Source organism: Phacochoerus africanus, chromosome 10 (genome assembly GCF_016906955.1).
Source record: "Phacochoerus africanus isolate WHEZ1 chromosome 10, ROS_Pafr_v1, whole genome shotgun sequence".
Taxonomy (NCBI): domain Eukaryota; kingdom Metazoa; phylum Chordata; class Mammalia; order Artiodactyla; family Suidae; genus Phacochoerus; species Phacochoerus africanus.
The window spans coordinates 133,642,045-133,666,778 of NC_062553.1; the positions used below are offsets into that span (position 1 = coordinate 133,642,045).

The 24,734-nt window shown below is 43.0% G+C and overlaps 1 pseudogene; it reads right to left on the bottom strand.

Annotated features, from left to right (window-relative positions):
- Window positions 1-1,806: 1,806 nt before the first annotated feature.
- On the bottom strand, window positions 1,807-24,039 carry LOC125137492 (acyl carrier protein, mitochondrial-like; annotated as a pseudogene).
- Window positions 24,040-24,734: the final 695 nt, after the last annotated feature.

The window sequence follows — 24,734 nt, forward strand, 5'->3', positions numbered from 1 at the left end:
ACTGCCTCTGAATGGTAGCGTAGAAAAGATGACGGTGTTAGTTAAGGTCCAATCAGAAGAAACATCTCAGAAATCTGAGGGTGGAATGTTGCATACAAAGTGCTACTAAATCTAACAGGATTGAAGTAAGAGAAGATTTACTAGGAAGAACTGAAGAGGATGCTGAAGACTATTGAAATAGCCAATAAAAAAAAAAAAAAAAAAGAGCAGCCCCTACACCTCCAGCTAAGCTAGGGAGCTCAAGGAAAGTCCCTGAGGGGGGCGCCAGAGGAGGGCATTCATTGCAAAGCCCTTTACAGGGAGGTGCTACACCTCCGAACTTGCTACAGAGCTGCCAGAGGAGGTCCAGGGAAGCTGCTGGCCCCTGTGCGCTGGAGAAGCGGTGCACACTGCCAGAGCCCAGACCCGCAGGAGGTCACCGTGCTTCTGGTGCGGCATCCTGAAAAAGCCCATCCATGCAGTAGTTGTTGACTGAAGAAACATCAGGAATCAGCAAGAGAAATTCCTTCCTCTTCCAGGGTCCTTCCAGTGTCCTCTGCTGTGAAAGCTTAACACTGCACTTGCTGCAAAGGGGAAATGCTACCAGGGTCCAGAGCAGGCAATGGGGCATGGATTGGGAGCTGACAGGCACTAAGTCCGTAACTACCATGCTGTAATCATAGCAGTTTTTCTTTTTAAGCCACTGCTGATAATTGGATGCTTTTAAGTACATGTACATTTTATTTTGACAAAAATTTCAAGTAGCATCTTCTTTTCTCAAACGCTGTTTATCTGTAACGTGACTTTGAGACCTACCCTTCGACTATTTCCCTTAGATTTCATGTATAACCTCAGTTTATGAATGAGCCCCCCCTCTTCCATACTTCCCTCCAAAAATCCTGTTCTGATTCTCCTCCTGTCTTTCTTCTCTTACCTGGTAGCCCCAAGACAGAAAGACAGGGTTAAACTCCGTCTACACAGTCACAAGCATTGCCCCCCTACACACCCCTACATCTAGTTTGTCACTAAGGAAAATCATTTGGTGTCCTTATCTCTTTCAATTATTCCCTCCCTTGCTTTCCTACCTCCTGACTTGAGGTCCTCATTGTCCTAATAGCTTCTTAATGGTCTCTCTCACCAACCCCAACACACAAATCTATATTTTACACTGCTGCCAGGGGGCTTTTTCTAAATTCAAATCTTATGCTCTCTCCCAACCCTCCCTGAAATGTCTCAATCAATCACCTCTATTGCTTTCAGAATAAAATTCAAATTCCTTAGCTTGGCACACAAAGGCCTCCAGGTCTAGCTACTTGTCCAGCCTCGCTGTTGCAAGTAACTACCCCCAGAGAGACTACGCTCCAGTCAGCCCAAACTTCAGGCATGTCTCCAACAGAACAAGCTGTTATAATGGGCATGAGATATGATGCAATCAACAAATTATGAAACTACTTTGTATTGTGTAAATTACTATTGATTGTAAGTCCATCTTTATTGGGCATGAATAGCTCACCACTGGGGGAGGGAGGAGACACGAGCAGGCAATGCATGGAAACACAGGACTGCTTCGATCGCAGGGCCAGATGCTCGACCACCACCGTCTTTCTGTGGACTTCTCTTCTTGAGTTCTTTTTTTTTTCTTTTTTTTTTTCTTTTTTTGGTTTTATAGGTTTATTTGCAAAGGACAAAAATATTTAAGACAATTCAAATACACGTCTAAGCAGTTACTCTGTCAACGTCAGCAGTGATGCAGGATGCATTCTCACTTCCAGGCACTTACCAGCATCTTCTGAGGCTTCCCTCACTGAAGAAAAGGGGTCTGATATTTTATTCATATACATCCCTCTTATCTGCAGTGTAACTCAAATTTCTTGTGGGCACATTAACTTCTCCGCATTCATGTTAGGACTTTCAAACCCGAATTCGTCCCCTGTGGCCATGATCGTCTCCCCTTGGTCAAAACTGCCTCAGCCCAGGTCTTTCATAAAACGAGAATTTACCGAGAGCTTTTCTGGGTGCATCTTGTCCAAGTTTCAAGACATAAAGAGCTCGGTCCGCGATGCTCTCTGATGTACAAGTGGACGCGTCGCTATGCTGGCTACACAGCTGTGTAACCCCGCCTGGAACCAGCGCGAGCACCGAGCCCGGCTGCCGAGCCCCAGGCCTCGACTGGGCCCCCGTAGAGAACAGGGTGATGCTGAGTGGCCCGGCGGCTGCCGGCGCGGGAAGCCTGGGCGGCGGCACGCAGGCCGCGGGCAGGTGGCAGCCACCGGCGCAAAGGACACCAGCCGCCACGGCTCTACCGAGCAGGTTCCTGTCCTTAAGTTGGCGGCTGTGATAAAAGGAGCAAGCACAACTGTGACGTCCGAAGTCAGGAAAGGATTGGAGGCCGCAGAGACCAAAGAGTAAATAGAAATTTAGTTTTGATTTTGCCCATTTTGAGGTATTGTTGTTTCTTATGATATAAAATTACCCTCATAACAAGGGAGATACCTTTATTATTGAAATTTCTGCAGGAGAAAAAAAATTACTGTTACAGTCTTGAAGTTCTCCAGCGTCTTACTTATCTTTTTGCATTGGAATTATAATGTGACTTTTAATGACAAGAGGCTTCTTAGAAAGGCAGCCAGACTCTACTGTCTCTCTCTGCCTAATTTCGGCTGGTCCTCCTTGACTTAGCAAAAACATCATCACCTTTAGCAAGCTCTTCTCCTATTCTCTTGGCCCAAGTCCAGTGTTCTCCATCCCTGCTCCCACCACACCCTGGGCACGTGTCTAAGTGAACCGGGCACTCTATGCGGCAGTTGTTAATTTGATGTCCTTTCTCTCCTGCCTATTTAAAGCGGGAACCTGGAGTTCCCATGGTGGTGCAGAGGTTAACGAATCTGACTAGGAACCATGAGGTTGCAGGTTCGATCCCTGGCCTTGCTCCGTGGGTCAAGGATCCAGTGTTGCCGTGAGCTGTGGTGTAGGTCACAGACACAGCTCAGATCCCGCGTTGCTGTGGCTCTGGCGTAGACCGGTGGCTACGGCTCTGATTAGACCCCTAGCCTGGGAACCTCCATATGCCGCGGGAGCGGCCCTAGAAAAGGCAAAAAGACAAAAAAAAATTTAATTTTAAAAAATTAAAAAAAAATAAAGTGGGAACCTGAGAGCAGAGGCCCTCCTTCATTTGTGTATCACTATGGCCGTAAGCGGTATTTCATGTATAATACATTCGCCATACATGTCTGTTAAGAAATGATAGGTTAATTGTACAGTAGCTCTTGACTGAGTATATGAGTGTTATTCTTCTTTATTTTGTGAATTTTCATTGGTTCAGGTGCCCCTTCTTTCAAAATTTTCTCAGGGGCTCCAAATTTCTAGGTTATAATAATCTGCTCCCAGCAATTCTTACGGTGACTCGCAAGTAAATTGGGATACCACTCTGGGAACTCATTCTATTCATTGCACATTCAGGGAGCTGGGTTACCCTTAAACCATTTTGCAGCCTACCTGATAAAAAAAATATTAGCTGGTATGGTCCTCTAAGATCTGATTCTCTTGTTAAACTGGGAAGAAGACATTTAGAAATCAACACCTCATAAAACATGCTAATAGCTTCAAATAAGCTTTTTCAGGATTATGCCATTAGTGGACGTCACTGAATAACAAGTACTCTGTCCATCCTCCCCACACACATCAGACGTTAAATCACCAACTACGTATGTTTATTTATTCATTTGTTTACTTAAGATTTATACTCTACCTTCCTTAGCATAACTCTATAGGATTGATTAGCTAGGGATACCATTAATATCCACATTTCAGGGACCTTATGACTCATGGGTGTGAGGCAGTAGCTAATAGTAGCTTGGTTTAAAATCAGTAGCTTAGTGTGGCTCTGGCGTAGGCTGGCAGCTACAGCTCTGATTAGACCCCGAGCCTGGGAACCTCCATATGCCAGTGCCACGAGAGCGGCCCTAGAAAAGGCAAAGAGACAAAAACAAAAACAAACAAACCAAAAAATCAGTAGCTTAGTTTTATGTCTGCTTTCACTGGCAATTTTCAGGAAGAGTTTATGGATCAAGGATATTGTGAGATCCCTCGGCGTGTGTGCGGGACATGGAGGTACTCTATGTGAGTCTGCACGTGGAGAAAACAAAGCACTCATTTCATGCTTTCCTATATAACCAAATGATTGGTATTTTTTTAAATTTAATAAGGACAGTTGTCAATTCAAGAACGCCAGAGTAATTTTTTTTTGGCTGTACCCTTGGCCTCTGAAAGTGCTCCCAGGCCAAGGATCAAACCCCCGCCACAGCAGTGACCCAACATGCTACAGTGACAATGCCAGATCCTTAACCTGCTGCCCCGCAAAAGAACTCCTAAAGAGAGGGATTTTACTAAGAATCAATGGCTATAGCCAACTACACACTCAAAATGAATACGTGGATGTAAATTATGCCTCAGTAATTTGAAGAAAAATTAATATCAGTAACGGCAGAAGCTAGAGTGGTGTTTTCATGAGGCTGATGCACACGAGTGTAAAGGAATTTGGGGAGGTTCTCGAAAGGTTCTGTACTTTGATTGTAGCTGATGATTATTGGGGTGGTTATATTTATCAAAATTTATCACACTTGAAACAGGGTTTATTTTTATGTAAATTGTACCTCAATGAAATTGAGTACAAAAAAGTCAGTGACTAAGCCAAGCAAAATTCTTATTTTAGTCAAGCCCCATTAAATTGCTTTTTTGAAGATTTTTATGATAAATTAATGGTGAGTTCTATATTTTTTTTTGTCATTGTTAGGTCCACACCCTCGTTATGTGGAGGTTCCCAGGCTAGGGGTCTAATTGGAGCTACAGCTGCCGGCCTACACCACAGTCACAGCAACGTGGGATCTGCGCCACGCCTGTGACCTACACCACAGCTCACGGCAAGGCCAGAGCCTTAACCCACTGAGCGAGGCCTGCAACCTCATGGTTCCTAGTCGGATTCGTTTCTGCTGAGCCACCACAGGAGCTCCATGAGTTTTGTATCTTTATGGTGACTTTTATACCATAAAATTTCTTTATGAAATTATTAATGTTCAATAATGTAAGATCACTGAGTTCCCCATATATATTAAAATGTGTATAATATTCCATGTGTATAATAACTTACCATCCAGTTCTGAGGTCTATTATAAAAGAAAAGCAAATAGCTGATAAACTTGTGAATTCACAAATATAGTTCACCTTAGGTTATATTTAGATGGAGAAATTGCCACTTCTAAATGGAGGAACTTTAACAGTGAGCTTTATCAGTTAGATGATATCTGCCTAAGAATGCCTGCAGGTAACAGTGAGCTGTTAATTGGTACGAGTATGTGACACATTAGAGCAGAGACGTCCCACACATGGCCTCCCATCGTCTTTGTAATAGCCTCTTTATTGTGAGTTTTGCCTTCCCAAGATAAAATTCAGAAAACCTATTTTTCCACTACCCTAGGGATCTAGGATGCAAGAAGATGACCCGGGTTCCACCAACCAGGGTCACCCACAGGAAGTTTCAGTTGGTAACAAGAGGAAATAAGCTAAATGTTGGAATAGACTCCCTAATGCTGGTGGCAGCTGAGTAGCTTGCCTTAAAGGGTAGCAGTAGAAGCTGCAATACAGTTGAGGACCTCGCATCCAAAGCAGTTTTAGAGATATCTGTAGCCACTTGAGAGACGCTGAGTTCCTGGCATCTAGAGTGTGGGCCACGGTAGCATCGACTGTGGAAGTTCTGAGCTGTGTTCCTAGGGGTCAGAGGCAGGTGCAACAATACGCTCATCTGGCCCCTGTGTGATTGGTTCTGGACGAGGCTGCTGGGAATTAGACCTGGTACCCATTTCTTCAGCCCTGCCGAGGATTCTTTGAGCTATCGGATGTTCTCTACAAAATTCTTCGTTGGTGTACACAAGCAGGAATGGATTCCATCTGCCGTGTTGACCAGTCTGGACATCTTATACAGGGGGTTGGTCGGGTTTTTGGAAAGTTAAGAACATGTGGGAAAGTAATCGGGTTTATTTAGAAAAGGCAGTTTTACTCTAGTGGCCACAAAGTATAAACCACTTCGTAAACCCTTCCAGGGAGATAGCTGCATACCTCTACCTGAGCAGTCTTACTGTTCACTCAGACCTTAGATTCTCCTCGCTGTTAGTGTTTACCCCAGAACTCTGGGCACACACTGAACCATGCTACGTGCAATGATTATAAAGTGGATCCTTCCAGACTTGTCTACTTCTGCTCGCTCGCTCGCTCTCTCTGTGGTTCCATAAAGTCTAAGGATTTCAAATACTATCTGTACACTAATTGCTCCCCAGTCTCCATCCAACTGACCTCTCCTTTGAAGTCCAGACTCATTTGCAACTGCCTGTTTACAATCTCCATTTGGATATCTCATGTGTAACTAAAATGTAACCTAGCCATTTCTTAGGTATGACACTAACAGCAAAAATGACAAAAGAAAAATTAGATAAATTAGACTACACTAAAATTTTAAAATTTATGCTGCAAACAATACCACCATAAAAATGAAAATCCAACCCAAATAACAGGAGAAAATATTTGCAAATCATGTCTGACAAGAGGCTTGGATCCAGAATATGTAATGAATGTATACAATTCACCAATTTAAAAAAAAAACCCTCAATTTTAAAATGCACAAAGGATTTGAATACATATTTACTCAAAAGAAGACACACAAATGGCCAATAAGCATGTGAAAAAATACTCAGCATCATGAGTAATTAGGGAGATGCAAATCAAAACCACAGTAACATACTACTTCGTACCCGCTAGGTTGGTTACAATGAAAAATACAGACAATGACAAGTGTTGGCAAGAATGTGGAGGAATTAGGACACTTATTCCTTCTTGGTGGGAATGAAAAATAGTGCAGACACTTTAGAAAATAGTTTGGCAGTTTCTCAAAGTACCAATCATAAAGTTACTACATAACCTAGCAACTCCACTCTCAATTATTTACTGAAGAGAAATGACATCGTATGTCAAACAAAAAAACTTGTACACGAACATTCATTGCAGCATTATTCATAGTAACCTCAAAGCAGAGACACAGATGTCCAAAAACTGCAGAGGTAAATCAAATTTAGTCCATCTCTAGGATAGAATATTACTCAGCCACAAAAAGGACGGAAGTACTGATTGATTGATACTTGCGACAGCATGGACCAACCTTGAAAACATTAAGTTAAATGGAAAAAATCCAGTTGTGGAGTTCCCGTCATGGCTCAGCGGTTAACGAACCGGACTAGCATCCATGAGGATGCGGGTTCGATCTCTGGCCTCGCTCAGTGAGTTAAGGATCCGGCATTGCTGGGAGCTGTGCTGTAGGTCAGATGCGGCTCGGATCTGACATCGCTGTGGCTCTGTTGTAGGCCGGCAGCTACAGCTCTGATTAGACCCCTAGCCCGGGAACCTCTATATGCTGCAGGTGTGGCCCTAGTAAGACAAAAAAAGACAAAAAAAAACAACAAAAAACTGTTGTAAAAGGCGCCCATAGTGAAGCATTCTTTAATATGAAATGCCAAGATTGGAGAAATCTCTAAAGACAGAAAGTAGGTTAGTGGTTGCCTGGGGGCAGGAGAATAGGTACAGTGTTTTTTTGGAAGTGATAAAATGTTTAAACTTAGATCGTGATGATGGTTGCATGGCTCTAAGAATATGCCAAAAAGTCCTTGAATTGTGCACTTCAAATGTGTGAATTATATGGAAATGTGAATTATATCTCAGTAAGTTGTTGTTGAAAGAGACCTTAGGGTTAAAACTGAACACTTCACTGCTTACTCCCTCCAACCCAAACCTATTTCTCTCACGGTTTTCCCCTAGGTGTCCAAGCTAAGGCATAGGCGTCCTCCTTGATTCTTCTTCATGTGTCCCCACATCCAGTCCAGCCACAAGTCCAGTTGCCCTCCCCTCAAAACAGACCCCAGTTCTGAAGACGCCGTTCCTTCTCAGCTCTAGTCCAAGGCGTTGTCATCTGTATGCCAGGGTAAGTGCATTCTCACCGGTGTTCCAGCTTCTATATTTACCTCTATGAGTCTGTTTCCTCACTACAGCTAGCTGGCTTCTTAAAAATTGTAAGTCAGACCGTATCATCCTCTGCTCAAAACTCTCCAATGAATTTCTATTGCATTTACATGAGATTTGATCTTCCCTGCACAGCCCACAGTCCCCAGAGAATCTAGCATCTGCCTTCCTCAACAGATTCACTGCATGCACTCTGAATGCTGCCTTCCTCCTCTTCCTGGAATAGGGCAAGTCTGTTTTGGCCTCCTGACCTTGGCACTTACCACTCTTTCTGAGGCTCGTGGCTGGCGTGTGCCATCACTCAGGGCTCAGCCCAAAAGGCACTCCCTCCCAGTGGCTTTCTACAGTCTCAGGAACGCTCTAGCCTGGGATCCTGCTTTATTTTCTTAATAATACTTATAATTTGCTGTGATTATCTCAATCACTTCTCTTTCATACTGTGGTAAGAAATACAAAGCGTAAAGTTTACCGTCTTAGCCATTTCCAAGTGCTCAGTAGTCATGTTAACTCCGTGCACATTGTTGTCCAGCCCATCAGTGAGAAAGCGAGTTTCACCTTGAGGAACGGAGGCTCTAGACCCACTGAACAACAGCTTCCTTCTTCTCCATCCCCCAGCCCCTGGAAACCACCCTTCTATTTTCTATTTCTATGAATTCAACACCTTTAGGTAGCTGGTATAAGTGGAATCAGACAGCAGTTGTCTTTTTGTGTTTAATTAACTTATTTTCCTTCGCATAATGTTATCAAGGTTTATCCACACTGTGGCGTATTGCAGAATTTCTTTCCTTGGTAAGGCTGAGTGATATTTCATTGTACGTATATGCTGCATTTTGTTCATGGCTCTGGCTCTCTGTTCCTCTGCTAGACTGTAAGCTTCGTGAGGGCAGAGATACTGTCTACTTTGTTCTGTATCCTCTACACCTAGAACAGTTAAAGGAAGTTCTGTAGATGTGGCAAAACTGGAGCTGATACTAGGAGCATATGATTAAAGAAGATGAACGAGAAACATATGCTTCTTCGCCAAGAATAAAGAACAGAAATGTTGACAGAGATGTTGAAATGCATAGGGCCTGTTGTGGCATAGAGAGATTTGTGTAATTAAAAAATAATTAGAGATTCCTGGAAAATAATTTGATACAGGTAGTTAGAGCCAAACGTTCATGATCTTGAATAGCAGTCTGAATTTCTAGATTTTATCCTGGAGGCAAGGAAACAATGAAAATTTTGAACAGGAAAACATATTAGTAAATGTCATTTCTAAGAATCTACTCTCTGCTGCATACACCTGCATACATTATTTCATTTAACATTTGCAATAACCTGTTATTACTTTCATTTTCCTTAAGACTATTTTGTATAAATAATTAATTAGTGAGGTCAATTCAGACTACAGCAATGAGTGGATGTATTTAAATATTAAATTTTGGAGTTCCCATCATGGCAAAGCGGAAACGAATCCGACTAGGAACCGTGAGGTTGCCAGTTCGATCCCTGGCCTTACTCAGTGGATTAAGGATCTGGTGTTGCTCTGAGCTGTGGTGTAGGTCGCAGACACGGTTCAGATCTGGCATTGCTATGGCTCTGGTGAAGGCCAGTGGCAACAGCCTCCGATTGGACCCCTAGCCTGGGAACCTCCATACGCCGCAGGTGTGGTCCTAAAAAGACAGAAGACAAAAGAAAGAAAGAAGGAAAGAAAGAAAGGAAGAGAAAGAAAGAAAGAAAGAAAGAAAGAAAAGAAAGAAAGAAAGAAAGAAAGAAAGAAAGAAAGAAAGAAAGAAAGAAAGAAAGAAAGAAAGAAAGAAAAGTCAGGTGTAGATGCAAAAGTTATGGCCCTGGAATATTCACAAAAGATCAAAGCTGGAGATTAGAATTTTGTGTATCCCCACCCAACCAAAGATGGTGTCATTTTTAAACTAGATCAATGACTTAGCAAAATTAAAATGTTGCCTTCTTTTTGTTTTGTTTTGTTTCCTTCTCTCTTTTTTTTAATTTTCTTGCTTGGGGGGTGGTCGCCTGCAGCACAGGGAACTTTTCAAGCCAGGGCTGAAACCCACACCACAGCGGTGACCCAAGTCTCCCCAGTGACGACACCAGATCCTTAACCCACAGCGCTACAAGAGAACTCCCATTTTAGTTTTCAAACAAAAGCAAACTCTGACATGCTCCTAATGACTCTACAAAATTCTACCCATTTGAGATTCAACTTTAGACTCAGCCTCTAACGTTGACTGGCTTGAGACGCACACGTAGGGAGGAATTCAGATAGAATGAGATCCTGTGACCATGAAGGAAGGAGAGGCAGGATGGAATGGTTTAAAATTACTGTTTACAAGGCCACACTTGCTCTGTAGATGCATGATTCCTTTTAAATTTCTCAAAACCAAACCAATTAAGCAGCAGTGTTCCGGTATCCTACAAGCCACTCTGTTACTGAAACCTTCAGTGGTTTTTCAAAGCCATTAGAACCTGAAGTCTGAAAACTGGTGTCTTTTGTTGTTTTGTTCATCATTGCTTTTCTCTTCTTCGTTAAGTCTCTCTCCTATCTGCTATGCCTGGGATGTTGTCTCATGCCTACATTCACAGACAGTTAAATGCTAATGATTCTCTGACATCAGATTTTCTTTTCTAAATTATTATAGTATTACACTGGGGAACTTGAGATTTTAAGGAAGCTGTAAAAAGGCTTAACAGCAATGGATAAAAATAGAAAATAAGCTTTCTTGAATGTGGCTTCCCATTTGGTTTTTCCAAAGTTGAACTTTGAGTTTTAGATGAATATATTTGAATACATTAAACTTTCATTTTTTGAAATCTATTTATCATTTGCTAGTATGATTGGTGAGCCTGCATGCATACACACACACACACACACACACACACACACACTATACTTTGTATTCAGTCTTTCATTAATTATTCAGTATTTCTCGAGCCTCTCCCTGTGCAGTAGGCATGGCATTAAATGTTACTCCAGAAATCTTGTTCTTCCTCATAGTATTATCTAATTTAAAGGTAGTCATTCTCCAATCTCCTTTATGTTCTCTTCCCCAAACTAGTTTTGCCACTAAAAATAAGAATATTGAGACACTGATCTATCCAGCATTGTCACTGCTTTGGCTCAGGTCACTCCTATGGCAAAGTTTTGATCCCTAGCCCAGGAACTTCTGCATGCTATAAGTGCAGCCAAAAAAAAAAAAAAAAAGACATTAATCCAGCTGTGATTGTTAATTAGGTTCTATTAAGACTATGCTAGGCAAAAAAAAAAATAAAAAATAAAAATAAAGGAGTTCCCTCTGTGGTACAGTGGGTTAATGATTCAGCTTGTCTCTGTGGAGGTTCTGTCCCCTACCTGGCACAGTGGTTAAGGATCCAGCGTTGCTGCAGCTATGGCATACGTCGCAGCTCTGGTTCAGATTCAATCCCTGACCTGGGAACTTCCATATGCCGCAATTGCAACTGGAAAAAAAAAAGACTGTGCTGTCCTGCCAGGGTTGGTTTCCCTTCGAAGGTTAATGAGCACCTACTATGTGCCAGGTACTGTGCCTAGTGCAAACTAATTCCCAAGTGTGGGGTGTTCCAACAGCTGAAAGCAACACTATTCCAATGACACTTGCATGGGGGCCATATTACAACGGGCCCCATCTACCTTTTCAGCCACAGCTTTATTTCTATACACACTCTTGGGCTCTCTATTCCAGCCATAGAGAACTATTTTCCAAATTGAGTTAATGAAAGACTTTAAGCTTTAATCTCATATTCAAGCTCTAAAGATAACGAGATCTTATATTCAAGATTGGTTCTATTTCTGATTTAAATTAAATAAAATGCTAATATCTGAGAATTACTGTGTACTCCAGGGAAAAAAATATACAGAGAAATCACAGAGAATGATAGTTTTGTACAGACATTTATGTAGGAAAACCATAGAGATTTTTTTCTCAGTAGGGAAAAAAAAAGAATTTTAATTATTTTTCACAATAGTTTGCATCTAAATAGTACCATACTTACAAAGAATCCTAATGGATAGCATGTAATTGGAATGCCAGTCTTTGGGAGGGCATTTGACCAGCATAACAACATTTTCACAACAGAACCAGATACTTAAACTAGAAAAATTACACCATACTGACATGTGTATATAAAAGAGGCAGAATAGCTAGCAAATCGGAAGGCTGGTTCTGGAGCACAACACTCCAGAGAAAGCTGTGCCCCACTCCAAAGCCAAGTTCAAGTCGCAGAGCCTGTGTTGTCAGTTTTATACAGAAAGCTGAGGAGAGGAAGACAGTAGCGTGCCATCCACTCACACCCCGCCTGCTTAGGCTCCACTCTAGGCCTGTGGCTTCGGTAATGTTTCAATGAATCCCACGCAACCCTCCCTCATCGGAGCAGAGTAGAGCAGGGAGGCAGGTGGGAACTGGGGGAAATATCAAATTTCCCCAAAAGGTCAGCAAGAGGTTTTCTCATTAACTTATTTATTTATTTCTTATTTCTTATTTTTGCGGCCACACGTGCGGCATATGGAAGTTCCCAGGCTAGGGGTCAAATTGGAACTGTAACGGCTGGCCTACGCCACAGCCACAGCAATGCCAGATTGGAGCCTCATCTTCAACCTACACCACAGCTCATGGCAATGCGGGATGCTTAACCCACTGAGCGAGGCCAGGGATTGAAACTGCATCCTCATGGATACTAGTCAGGTTTCTTACCGCCGAGCCACAACCAGCACTCACCTCATTAACTTTAAAGTGTTTAATAAAATAAAACTATAAGGATCTGCAAGCCTTTAGCTCATGTGAATTAGTTTTCATGTGCTTATGACCATTGCATTTGCCAGAAAAATATGGAAAGACAAATATCTCTATATATCCTAAAACAGACAGCGAAACTCAGGGCTCCAGGAACGTTGATGTTAAGTATCCATAAAAATGCGGTCATCTTACTAGAGAGCAGAACTAACTGCACACTTTCTATATCCATTGCTGTAACCACCACATGACTGCTAATGCGTAATCCATAGTCCAGCATGTTAGAAGTGATTCCACAGTAAACTGACAGCCTTTTCCAAAGCAAAGCATAGTATGGTTGGTGGGAAAGGGGATTATAATATTTATTTTTAAAGAGGACAGGAGGAGTTCCCGTCATGGCTCAGCATTTAGCAAACCCAACCAGCAACCATGAGGACGCAGGTTCGGTCCCTGGCCTCGCTCAGTGGATTAAGCACCCATCCTTGCCATGAGCAAACACGGCTCGGATCCAGCATTGTTGTAGCTGTGCCATAGGCCAGTGGCTACAGCTCTGATTGGACCCCTAGCCCAGGAACCTCCATATGCTGTGGGTGCGGCCCTAAAAAGAAAATAAATAAATAAATAAATAAATAAATAAATAAATAAATAAATAAAATAAAGAGAGGAAAAGCCAGTTCAGAAAGGGGCATTATACCTATCATAGACATTTCCAGCTACCTTTATTTATTTTTTTCTTGTCTTTTTGTCTTTTGAGGGCTGCGCCCACAGCATATGGAGGTTCCCAGGCTAGGAGTTGAATCAGAGCTGTAGCCGCCAGCCTACACCACAGCCACGGCAATGCGGGATCCAAGCCGAGTCTGCGACCTATGCCACAGCTCATTGCAACACCAGATCCTTAACCCACAGATCGAGGCCAGAGATCAAACCCGCGTCCTCATGCATACTAATTGGGTTCGTTAGCCACTGAGCCACGACAAGAACTCCCCAGCTACCATTATTTTTGCAACACACTGGGCCCAGACTAGGCAAGCATTGACTAGTCAGATTTTAATTCCTTTTCCAACTGCTCTCACATGCCTTTACAATATGATCTTCTTATGTCTAACACTTCATTTAAATACCAACTTAAAGCTTAATAAGGTTTTTCTTCTCATCACATAGCATTTTCTCAAAAATAGTATTCCAAAAATTTGACCCTTGGATCTGATAATTGATACTTTCTGAAAGAAATGACAAAAACAAATATACTATTGATTCTTTCAACTAAGGAATTATAGATAGGAGTTGCCTGGTGGCTCAGCAGGTTAAAGATCTGGCATTGTCACTGCAATAGCTCAGGTCACTGCTGTGGCATGGGTTTGTTCCCTGACATGGGAAATTCCATGTGCCGTGGATGTGGCCAAAAAGAAAGAAAAAAGGAAAAAAAAAAGAATTACAGATGGTAAAAACTAACTGAAATAGGAAGGCCAAGCAGGAAGATTTCAGTGAAAACCAAGCACCTTTTTTGGGGGGGTGGCTTTTAGGGCCGCACCCACCGCATATGGAGGTTCCCAGGCTAGGGGTCTAATCAGAGCTACAGCTGCCAGCCTACGCCAGAGCCACAGCAACTCGGGGTCCGAGCCACGTCTGCAACCTGCACCACAGCTCATGGCAAAGCCAGATCCTTAACACACTGAGCGAGGCCAGGGATCGAACCCGCCTCCTCATGGATGCTAGTCGAATTCGTTTCTACTGAGCACGAGGAGAACTCCAACCATGCACTTTAGACATGAGCAATTTATAAACTTGTCTCTGAAGGGAGCCTAGATCTTCAGCTTCAGTAAAATTGTATTAAAACAAAATTAACTTTTAAAAAGGAGTAGAAATATGGTAAGCCTAATAAGTACCTAGGGAAAAGAACTAATATTCTCTATCTTGGAACGGGGCATGGAAAAACAAGACGTGTGAAAAGCTGTTTTATAAGGTCTCAATAGATGTTAGCCACCAGTTGCATTAGAAGCACTTAATAAAAGTTTTTTGAAGGCATAATTATTAGTTAACTAAAGAATAATTGTTTAGTTAACTAAAGAATTAGGTAAAATCAATGCTGTGTGAACCAGGGACATGAAAGATACTAAACCGATGGATAATTTGTGTGACTCAACTAATTTTCTCCATTCTTATGAAGGGTAAAATCATGATTCCCATTCTAACATATTTTCAGTACGCCTCTCCTGACATTACTTTTAAGCTCATAATATGACTTATGCAATTAAATCAGAGGAGCCAAGAAGCTGTATTAACATTTTACATTGATCAGAGGAAATGAAGTTAATTGACGCAATTATTGAACTCAGCATAGCAACACCTCCCCTCAAAGTATTTCACACTTGACAATCTCGTGGCACTTTATAAACCTTGAGTGGGAAGTACGCCCTCTCCATTTTAATAGCAAGAAGCAGAGGCACACTTAATTGTAATCAAAATTTTCCAGTGGCAAGTGGTAGGTCTTCACTCTGAATTTGACACATTAGAATGCTTTGCCTGTGGTATTTCAAGTTAGGATTGAACAAAACTTGGCAAATAATGAAAAACCCTGTAAGGTACAGCGAAATGTCATTCCTCCTTAACAGTATACTCTGGAGGATAGAAAAAAGGAAACTTCCGATCAGGTCTTGGTGAAGCTTTGTGGTCGTGAAGGGCAAGGGCTGTGAATCAGGGAGATTAAATTAGAGAACCAAGCCTTACAGAGTGTGGCTTGGGCAAATCATTTACCTATCATACGTCTCCTTTTCCTCATCTGCACGATGACAGCAGTAGCAGAAACCCCTCAGAGGGTTGAGGCGAGGATTAAAGGGTGTACCCTGAGTAGCACGGTGCCTGGCACATGCTACGCCCTCAATATAGTGCACCCACCACCACCATTATCACCAGCTCCAAGCACATGTGATGGCTGATTTTATGTGTCCATTAGGAGGGTGGTTTTGAAGAATACCAGCTTTTAGATCCGTGAACTTCGAGTAAACGGATTGCCCTCCAATTAGACTACATTCAATCCGACGAAGGCCTGCCTCCCCGAGCAACCAGGAATTCTCCAGATTTAGATGTTAGACTTCCCCTGCACCATCAGCTCTCCTGGGTCTCTGCCGGCTGGTCCACACTGCAGATTTTGACCGGCTAGCTTCTATAATCCTGTGCACCCGTTCCTGATAATGAATCTCGTTATATATGCACATCGTGTTGGCTCTGTTTCCCTGGAGAACCTTGATTAATACAGTACCATATACAAGTTTGAGACCCTAAATCATAAAATCGATTCGATGGTGGGAAATACAGCACCAACATCATCCCTTCGAATATAAGATTCTCGAGGGTAAGGATCGACCTCTAAGTATGGACCGTAAGATGCGTCTTCAGAAAATGCTTCAAGAATACACATTAATCAATCAGTATCCTGGAGCATAACGTGAAAATACGGTGGCATTTTTTAAAGCACATGTGAACTGACATCATATGTTAGACCTAGCCTTAGGATTATACAATTAAAAAGATATCGATGGGGAAGCATTCAAATCACCAGCTATGCCAGATGGCTGTTAGAGTCTATGAGCTGCCCCAGATGTCATCTGAGGGAACAGAATGTCCCGAAGGAAATAGAAAGCTAGGGAATGGATGAATCACATCTGCTGTTGTCATGGATACTGTTCATCTTATCTGTGTGAACTTGAAAACTAAAAGCACTATAGAATAGAGTGGCTAGCTCTCTAAGTGAAGCCTCATCTGTTACGAAAAGACCTCGTCCAGTAGAGAAATCCTTAATGCTCCGTGAGCACTCAAAGTGTGGTTGGCCTTGGGCAAAGTGTCCAAGATGCACACACATAGTTTCCACTCTCACGTCCGCTGATTCTCTACTCTGCGTGCTCGTTAGAATCATCTAGAGAACTTCAAAAAATATCTTGATAAAATCCCACCCCCAGATAGTCTGACGTGGTGCTTCGGGGGAGGCACTCTTCCTTCCATCCTTCCTTTCTTTCTTTCTTTTTTAAGAGGCGCATCTGTGACATATGGAGGCTCCCAGGCTAGAGGTCGAATCAGAGATGCAGTTGCTGGCCTACACCACAACCACAGCACCGCGGGATCTGTGCCACATCTGCGACCTACACTACAGCTCACGGCAACGCCAGATCCTTAACCCACTGAACAAAGCCAGGGATCGAACCCACATCCTCATGGATACTAGTTGGGTTCTTAACCTGCTGAGCCACAGCAGGAGCTCCTGGGGTGGGACTTCTTAAAATATCCCCAGGTGAGGCGAACTCCCCAGGTTCTCCCCAGCTGAGGTCAAGAACTACCGCTCTGGGCTTGAGCAGTCTAGGTGATGCACAAAAACGCATATAACATCCAGGCACGTTAAACCCCTTCACAAGCAGCACTTTCATAGTCTTCCACTTTTCCAACTCAGATATTTAGGAAATGGTCAGCTACGACTATTTTCTATCTTTTTTTCATTTTTTAAAATTTATTGAAGTGTAGTTGATTTACAGTGTTCTGTTAATTTCTGCTGTACAGCAAAGTGATCCAGTTATGCATACACACATGTTCACTCTTTTTCAGATTCTTTTTCCATATAGGTTATCACAGAATATTGAGTAGAGTTCCCTGTGCTCTACAGCAAGTCCCCAGTGATCATCCGTTGTGTCTACAGTAGTGTGCATACGCCAGTCCCAAATTCCTACTTCATCCCTCCCCACCCCTTTCCCTTTTGCTAACTGTAAGTTTGTTTTCCAAGTTTGTGAGTCCGTTTCTGTTTTGTAAATACATCATTTGTGTTAATATTTTAGATTCCATATAAAAGTGATGTTATATGGTATTTGTCCTTCTCTGCCTGACTGACTTAGTATAATAATCTCTAAGTCCATCCATGTGGTTGCAAATGGCATTATTTCATTCCTTTTTATGGCTGAGTAATATACCACTGTAAGACAATTTCTGTCTTAATGCTGGAGATCTTCTCTATCTTCTAGTTTTTTCAATGTTCTTCATTTCCCCTTTCAGAGAGTTTATCGATGTAGGATATAGGCAAATGAGAGGTAGCAGATTTTACTATTGATGAGAGGTTGGATAAAAAAAGGAGCTTGAAGCTAAAGGTTGAAATCAATGATTCTATTAACCTGTGACTCTTAGGACAATAACATAAAAATCCAAAGGCTAATACAAGTCAGAGACAAAATAAAGTGTGTCTCTTTAAGTGGTAAATGATCTAAAAATAAACTCATTGTTAGCATGTGTTATAAAGCTCTGGAACCTCTGTACTTGTAGGCATTCAGTAAATTTTGAATGACTTTGGAAACAGTTGTCTTATTTTGACCACACTTATTGAATAAGAACTTTAATTTATGCAACAAGGCATGATAATATCCCATAAAAATATTTAATTTGCCATACCTTGTCAAATTTTTTATCTAGAAAATTTTTATTTGTATGTTTAGTGATTCCTTTGCTATGCATCCTATACTAAAAGGATTCCTTTCTTTTGAACTGTTTTATTCACTCATAACAAGTAGAATGGTATACCTTAATTAAATTTATTCTCACTTTTCAGAAACAAAATGGCAGTGAACAATTCCACTTCTGAGTATATATCTAAAGTAAATGAAAGCAGAGGCTCAAATAGGTGAAGGTGAAATCAATCCAAGTGTCTATCAACAGATGAATGAAAAAAAAATGTGTTATAAATATGCAATGGAATATTATACAGCATTTAAAATGAAGGAAATTCTAACACTTGCTACAACATAGATGAACCTGGTGGACATTATGCTAAGTAAAATAAGCCAGTCACAAAAAGACAGATACTGTGTGATTCCACTTATATGAGGGCAGTCAAATGAATAGAGCGAGAAAGCAGAATGGTGGTGGCCATGGCTTGGGGCAGAGAAGAATGGGGAGTTGTTGCTCAGTGAGTATATTGTGTTTCGGTTCTGCAAAGTGAAGAGAGTTCTGCAGATGAGTGGTGATTATGGTTGCACAACAATATGAATATATGTCATGGCATGGAGTTGTATGCTTAAAAATGATTAAGATGATAATTTTTATATAATGTGTATTTCACCAGATATAGAAATAATAAAAAGTAAAAATACCAACATCAGTCATTTAATTTCCTCATGAATCCACAACCTGAGCAGACCTGGTTGGGGATGGCTCTACCGGTTCCTTGTGATGTCAGCAGGGGCAGCTCTACTACATCTGGAGGATCCACTACCATGACAGCTTACTCACACACCGGGCAAATTGGTGCTGCTGTTGGCTGGGAGCACACCCCCGGCTATTGACCAGGGGCTTTGGTTCTCCACATGGGTTTCTCCATGGTCCTTTTGGTGGCATAGCATGTTCCTTAATACCTAGAGTAAGCTTTGGAAGAAATGGGAATTGGAAGCTAATGAGTCCAACATGGCACAGGATCACTCCTACTGTATTTTAAGCATAGGTCAAGCAGTCAAAAAAAAAAAAAAAAAAGGGGAGTTCCCATCGTGGCGCAGTGGTTAACGAATCCGACTAGGAACCATGAGGTTGCGGGTTCGGTCCCTGGCCTTGCTCAGTGGGTTAAACGATCCGGCGTTGCCGTGAGCTGTGGTGTGGGTCGCAGACACGGCTCGGATCCCGCGTTGCTGTGGCTCTGGCGTAGGCTGGTGGCTACAGCTCCGATTCGACCCCTAGCCTGGGAACCTCCATATGCCGTGGGAGCGGCCCAAGAAATAGCAAAAAAAAAAAAAAAAAAAGGAAGACTGTCCTACCTTTGACAAAGAGTCAAAGAATTTGCAACCATCTTTAATCTACTATATCCACTAGCCTATTTTTTTCTCTCTGTATTCTGGAACTTTTCTCCAACTGATAGCTTATGCTTATAACTCAGCATGTCCTGGTTTTTCCTAGACCCTCATATTTAGCTCCAAGTCTATCTCAAGGGCTTCTTCCTATGCATCTTTGGTTTCAAACCCACTGTTAACTGCCTAATTATCTCTTTTCTCAGTCATGTAAATGGGAGTAAGGGTATGATTGGCCCAGATCATTTCATGCTAAGGCATGCCTGTCATAAGTTATAGACAGATCTGTGCACTGGCTGCCATTAGATCAAGTGCTCCTAACCCATACCTAGAGCCAAGGGGGTAGGTCAGATGGTATAAAATATGACTGTTTTGGCTCATCTTTTTCACATACACTATGGACATGGGGGTGAGGGGACATGGATAGAGTTGTGCAAGGGTTGTGAATACACCCTAATTCATTCTCCTAGAATAAAATGGAGTGGTTTTCACCTGTTCTGAAAATACTTATCCACTGCTTCCCTGGTCATTAAGGTATTGAAGATATGTGGAGTTCCCGTCGTGGCGCAGTGGTTATCGAATCCGACTAGGAACCATGAGGTTGTGAGTTCATCCCTGCCCTTGCTCAGTGGGTTAACAATCTGGCGTTGCCGTGAGCTGTGGTGTAGGTCACAGACGCAGCTCGGATTCCGCGTTGCTGTGGCTCTGGCGTAGGCTGGCAGCTACAGCTCCGATTTGACCCCTAGCCTGGGAACCTCCATGTGCCACGGGAGCGGCCCAAGAAATGGCAAAACGACAAACCAGTTATATTGAAGATATAACTGGTTTATTGCTTTTCCTTTTTATACCTCCTTTGAAAAAACGCCTGTGGATTTCCTGTAACATTTTCTTTTCCCCTTAAGATGGCTCTTTATATCCACTTAATGCTATTGCCTCTGAATAAAATCATAGTGTGATTTTCCCTGGGCACTGCAGTCAGCACAAGATAAATACTTCCTACTCATGTAAGCAGCAAAAAGGTAGCAGTGCTTATGTGATTGTTTCTTCCTGTTTGACAATAACTATTAAGCCAAACTTTAGCCAGGCTCCTCTAAGCCCTCTTCTCAATTAGGCTTTTTTTTTTTTTTTGTCTGTCTTTTTGCCATTTCTTGGGCCACTCCCGCGGCATATGGAGGTTCCCAGGCTAGGGATCCAATCGGAGCTATAGCTGCCAGCCTACGCCAGAGCCACAGCAACGCAGGATCCGAGCCGCGTCTGCAACCTACACCACAGCTCACAGCAATGCCGGATCGTTAACCCACTGAGCAAGGGCAGGGATGAACTCGCAACCTCATGGTTCCTAGTCAGATTCATTAACCACTGCGCCACGACAGGAACTCCTCAATTAGGCTTTGACCTTGGGCTTCAGTGTCCATCCTGGCTGGGCCTGCATTGCCCAGTTCAGCAAGAATCCACTACATCAGTTTAGAGAGAATCTCCCACCCTCTGTATCGGATCAAATCCCTCATTTCTTACCGTCCTCCAGATGGTATCTCATCAGCCTAGCCTGTCTTCAACAAGAATCCTGGCAAGTCACTTTGGCCAGCATCCTCCCTTAACCCTGATGTTTCTTCTTAGTAATTTTCCATACACTGAACCCCGCCCTGATCCTTGGCTATAAATCCCCAATCGTTCCTATTGTTTCTTCAAATCATCCCTTGCACCACTTTTGTTAGTTTGAGTCCTCCACAAAGAAAACGCCAAGATGTGTGATGAGACGTGCAAAAGATTTATTGGGGGAATCTCCTTTGAAGGAGGAGGAGGAGCCGGAGGAGGTGAGGAAAGCCTTCAGACCGTGATGCAGATATGCCCGCTGTGAGAGAGCCAAGGATGGAGGAGGATTGTATGGGAAAGGTCTCAAATGTGGCACAGTTCTAAGAAAGTCTCAGCCAGGCAGAGTCAGGGGAGTCCTCCAGCCAAAGGCACCAAGGAATCCTGTAATGCCTAAGAATGAGCCTGCATTAGAATGAATCATAGTGCTACTCCGACTTTGGCTGAGAGAAGCTTGCAGTAAACACAGCCTTTATGTGAACACAAAAGTGAATCTAGAAGGACAGCACCTGGCCATCAGTCCATTATGCTTCCTGCAAGAGGTAACTTGAGTGCTGCATTTTCACACCACAAATGGGGAGAAGCTACAAATGAGGTGCAAAGTAGAAAGGCAAGAGTCAGATGATAAAGTGCCTTGTTTTTTAAGTACCACAACGTTTAGAATTTATCCTGTAGGTCCTTTAGTGAAAAAAAGGGGTTGGGAAAAAGAAAACAGAGGCAAGAGATAACCATGCAATAGGATTAACCGGGCATGATAGCAAATTAGACTTGACAAGAAGAGAGTGCCTTGACTCCCAGGTTTCTATCTTGGGAACATATCGTATGTGTTGCATGAGGTTAATATTTTGGGGGCAAGACGAACTGAAATGCATCACATGTTACGGGGTGGAAAACTGCATCCAGGCTTAAAGCATTCGTGTTATTGCTGACCTAATCCAACATTATTAAATACCTACGTAAATAACACATCATCTTTGTGTTCCCTTAGCGCAATAATAATAGCACACAATTAGTAATAATAATACACAACTGGTAAAACATAAAATAAGGTAGATTATAATTTTGAAAAGATTATTTGCACATACAGTGATTTAAACTGGGCAGTACCAAACTGAAAATGACTAGGGATGCTCCCCAGAAGGAACCAGAAAAAAAGGCTTTTATAGAACAGATGAAGAGACAATGCAAGGAAATTATTTGATTGGTTATGGCTTAGGTGGCTGTCTTATTTGGGAAAGCCTCGTTGGCTCCTTGTGATTGGTTGTCCTCAGGATTCTGTTTCTCGACCTTGACTGAGGCATTTGCAGGAATTGACCCTGGCCTAGGTTTTGGTTTGGTGTTTGCACAGGCTGCCCAGACATTGGAGCCACCTTGGTCTCATGGCCTCCTCGTTAATTACTTAACACAACTCCCTCCTAAATCTTAGTATTAATAGGAAGAATCTAAATTCTTCACATTAAGAATAAATTGCATGTTCCTCTTGTGGCTCAGCAGCTAAGAACCTGAATAGTATCCATGAAGATGTGGGTTTGATCCCTGGTGTCGCTCAGTGGGTTAAGATTCCAGTGCTGCCCTGAGCTTTGGTGTAGGTCACAGACATGGTTCTGATCCTGTGTTGCTGTGGCTGTGGTAAAGGCCGGCAGCTATGGCTCTGATTCGACCCCTAGGCTGGGAACTTCCATGTGCTATGGGTGAGGCCCATTAAAAAAAAAAAGACTAGGATCCAGCTTTGCTGTAAGTTGTGGTGTAGGTCGCAGATGCAGCTCAGATCTGGTGTTGCTGTGGCTGTGGTATAAGCTGGCAGCTGCAGCTCCAATTCAGCCCCCAGCCTGGGAACTTCCATGTGCTGCAGGTGCAGCCCTAAAAAGACAAAAACAGAATCCAATTTCAGGAGAAAACTGAGATACAGAAGGTATGTTTGAACTTAGATAAATTCTGGAAGAAAAGAGTAGAGAGAATGACGCAAAGGCAAACATCCACCAACTCACTCCAGCTCTGAAGAGCAGAGCCCTTCTACCCCTCAGGCCAGGAGACTCTCAGCAGAAGTAAGGCTCTTGGAAACTGAAGTGTGCCACCCAGGAGCTAATAAGAGACATGAAAAGTCCTGGGACCAGGATGCCCTTAAGATTCTCCCATTCTATGGACAGAGTTGGAGTCTCCCCAGGGAGTGCTCAGGACCCAAGAAAGGGGCGTACTTGATGAGGGGACTGAGGGCAGGAGACAGTGAGAGGAGAGCAAAGGGAATCAGGGTGAGAACAGGTCTTAGAACGCAGCTTCATCACTCTTCTGAGAAACACAGGAGCAAATTCAACTATAAGTAAAACTCCCACCTTGCAATTTTATGCTGCTTTAGGATAAAACATCGCAGTTAAAAAAGAAAGAAACAGGAGTTTCCATCATGGCTCAGTGGTTAAGGAATGTGACTAGGAACCATGAGGTTGCTGGTTCGATCCCTGGCCTCGCTCAGTGGGTTAAGGATCCGGCGTTGCCATGAGCTGTAGTGTAGGTCCCAGACACAGCTCAGATCCTGTGTGGCTGTGGCTGTGATGTAGGCGGGCAGCTACAGCTCCGATTAGACCCCTAGCCTGGGAACCTCCATATACCGAGGGTGCAGCCCTCAAAAGACAAAAAAGAAAAAGAAACAAAGCAGAACAAAACTGACTTACCGTGTGCTGGTTCACAACCTCAGGGCTTCTCCCAGGTGAAATTCTGAACTGGCCAGGAACTCGGAAGTCAGGTGGGGGACAGATAGGCGGAAGAAAGAGGCAGCCACACCAGGTAGGTGGCAGGTAGGTGGCAGGCTTAATAAGCAAGGGAATTCCATACGAGGCCTGTCCTGGGCGGCTGCAAGACCAGTACATCCCGCCAGAATCTAAAGAGCTTATATAGCGGCCTTCCCAGGGTTCAGTTGCTTACTCTGTTCAGGTCTCAGCAGCACCTTGCTCTCACAAGGCTACAGAGCTTGAAATTTGCACCCATTGGGGGAACGGTGGGCAGAAAGCTCATCTCAAGGGGAGCGGTCGAGGCGCCTCTGACTGCCCGGGTCCAGTGCCCGGGTCAACTGGCAGTCACGTCCTCCTGCTGACCTCCTCCCCCACCACGGAACACAGTACAATGGTCAGAGGAGAGGGGCTGTTCACCTAGAGGGCAGTCTGACTTCCTGCACCTCTGCCCGCTGGTCATTACCAGTCTCGCCCTTTGGAATTAGCAGGGTCATGGTTTCTGCAAAAGATGTTGAGGAACAGTCTCTGTGCTTCTACGGTGTGTCGTGAGAGAATGGCTATGAATTTCGAATACAAAAGTGCAATGGTTGCTGTAGATTCTCAATTAAAATAACGAATCAGGAGTTCTCTTGTGTCATAGAGGGTTAAGGATCTGGTGTTGTCACTGCAGTGGCTTGGGTCATTGCTGAGGCACGGTTCCACCCCCAGCTCTGGGAACATTCACATGCAGCAGGTGCATCCAAAAATAAATTAATTAATTACATAAATGAAATTAAGTTAAATAACAAATCAAACAAGAGTTAGTGCTTTCCAAAGCTCATTGAATTATAATT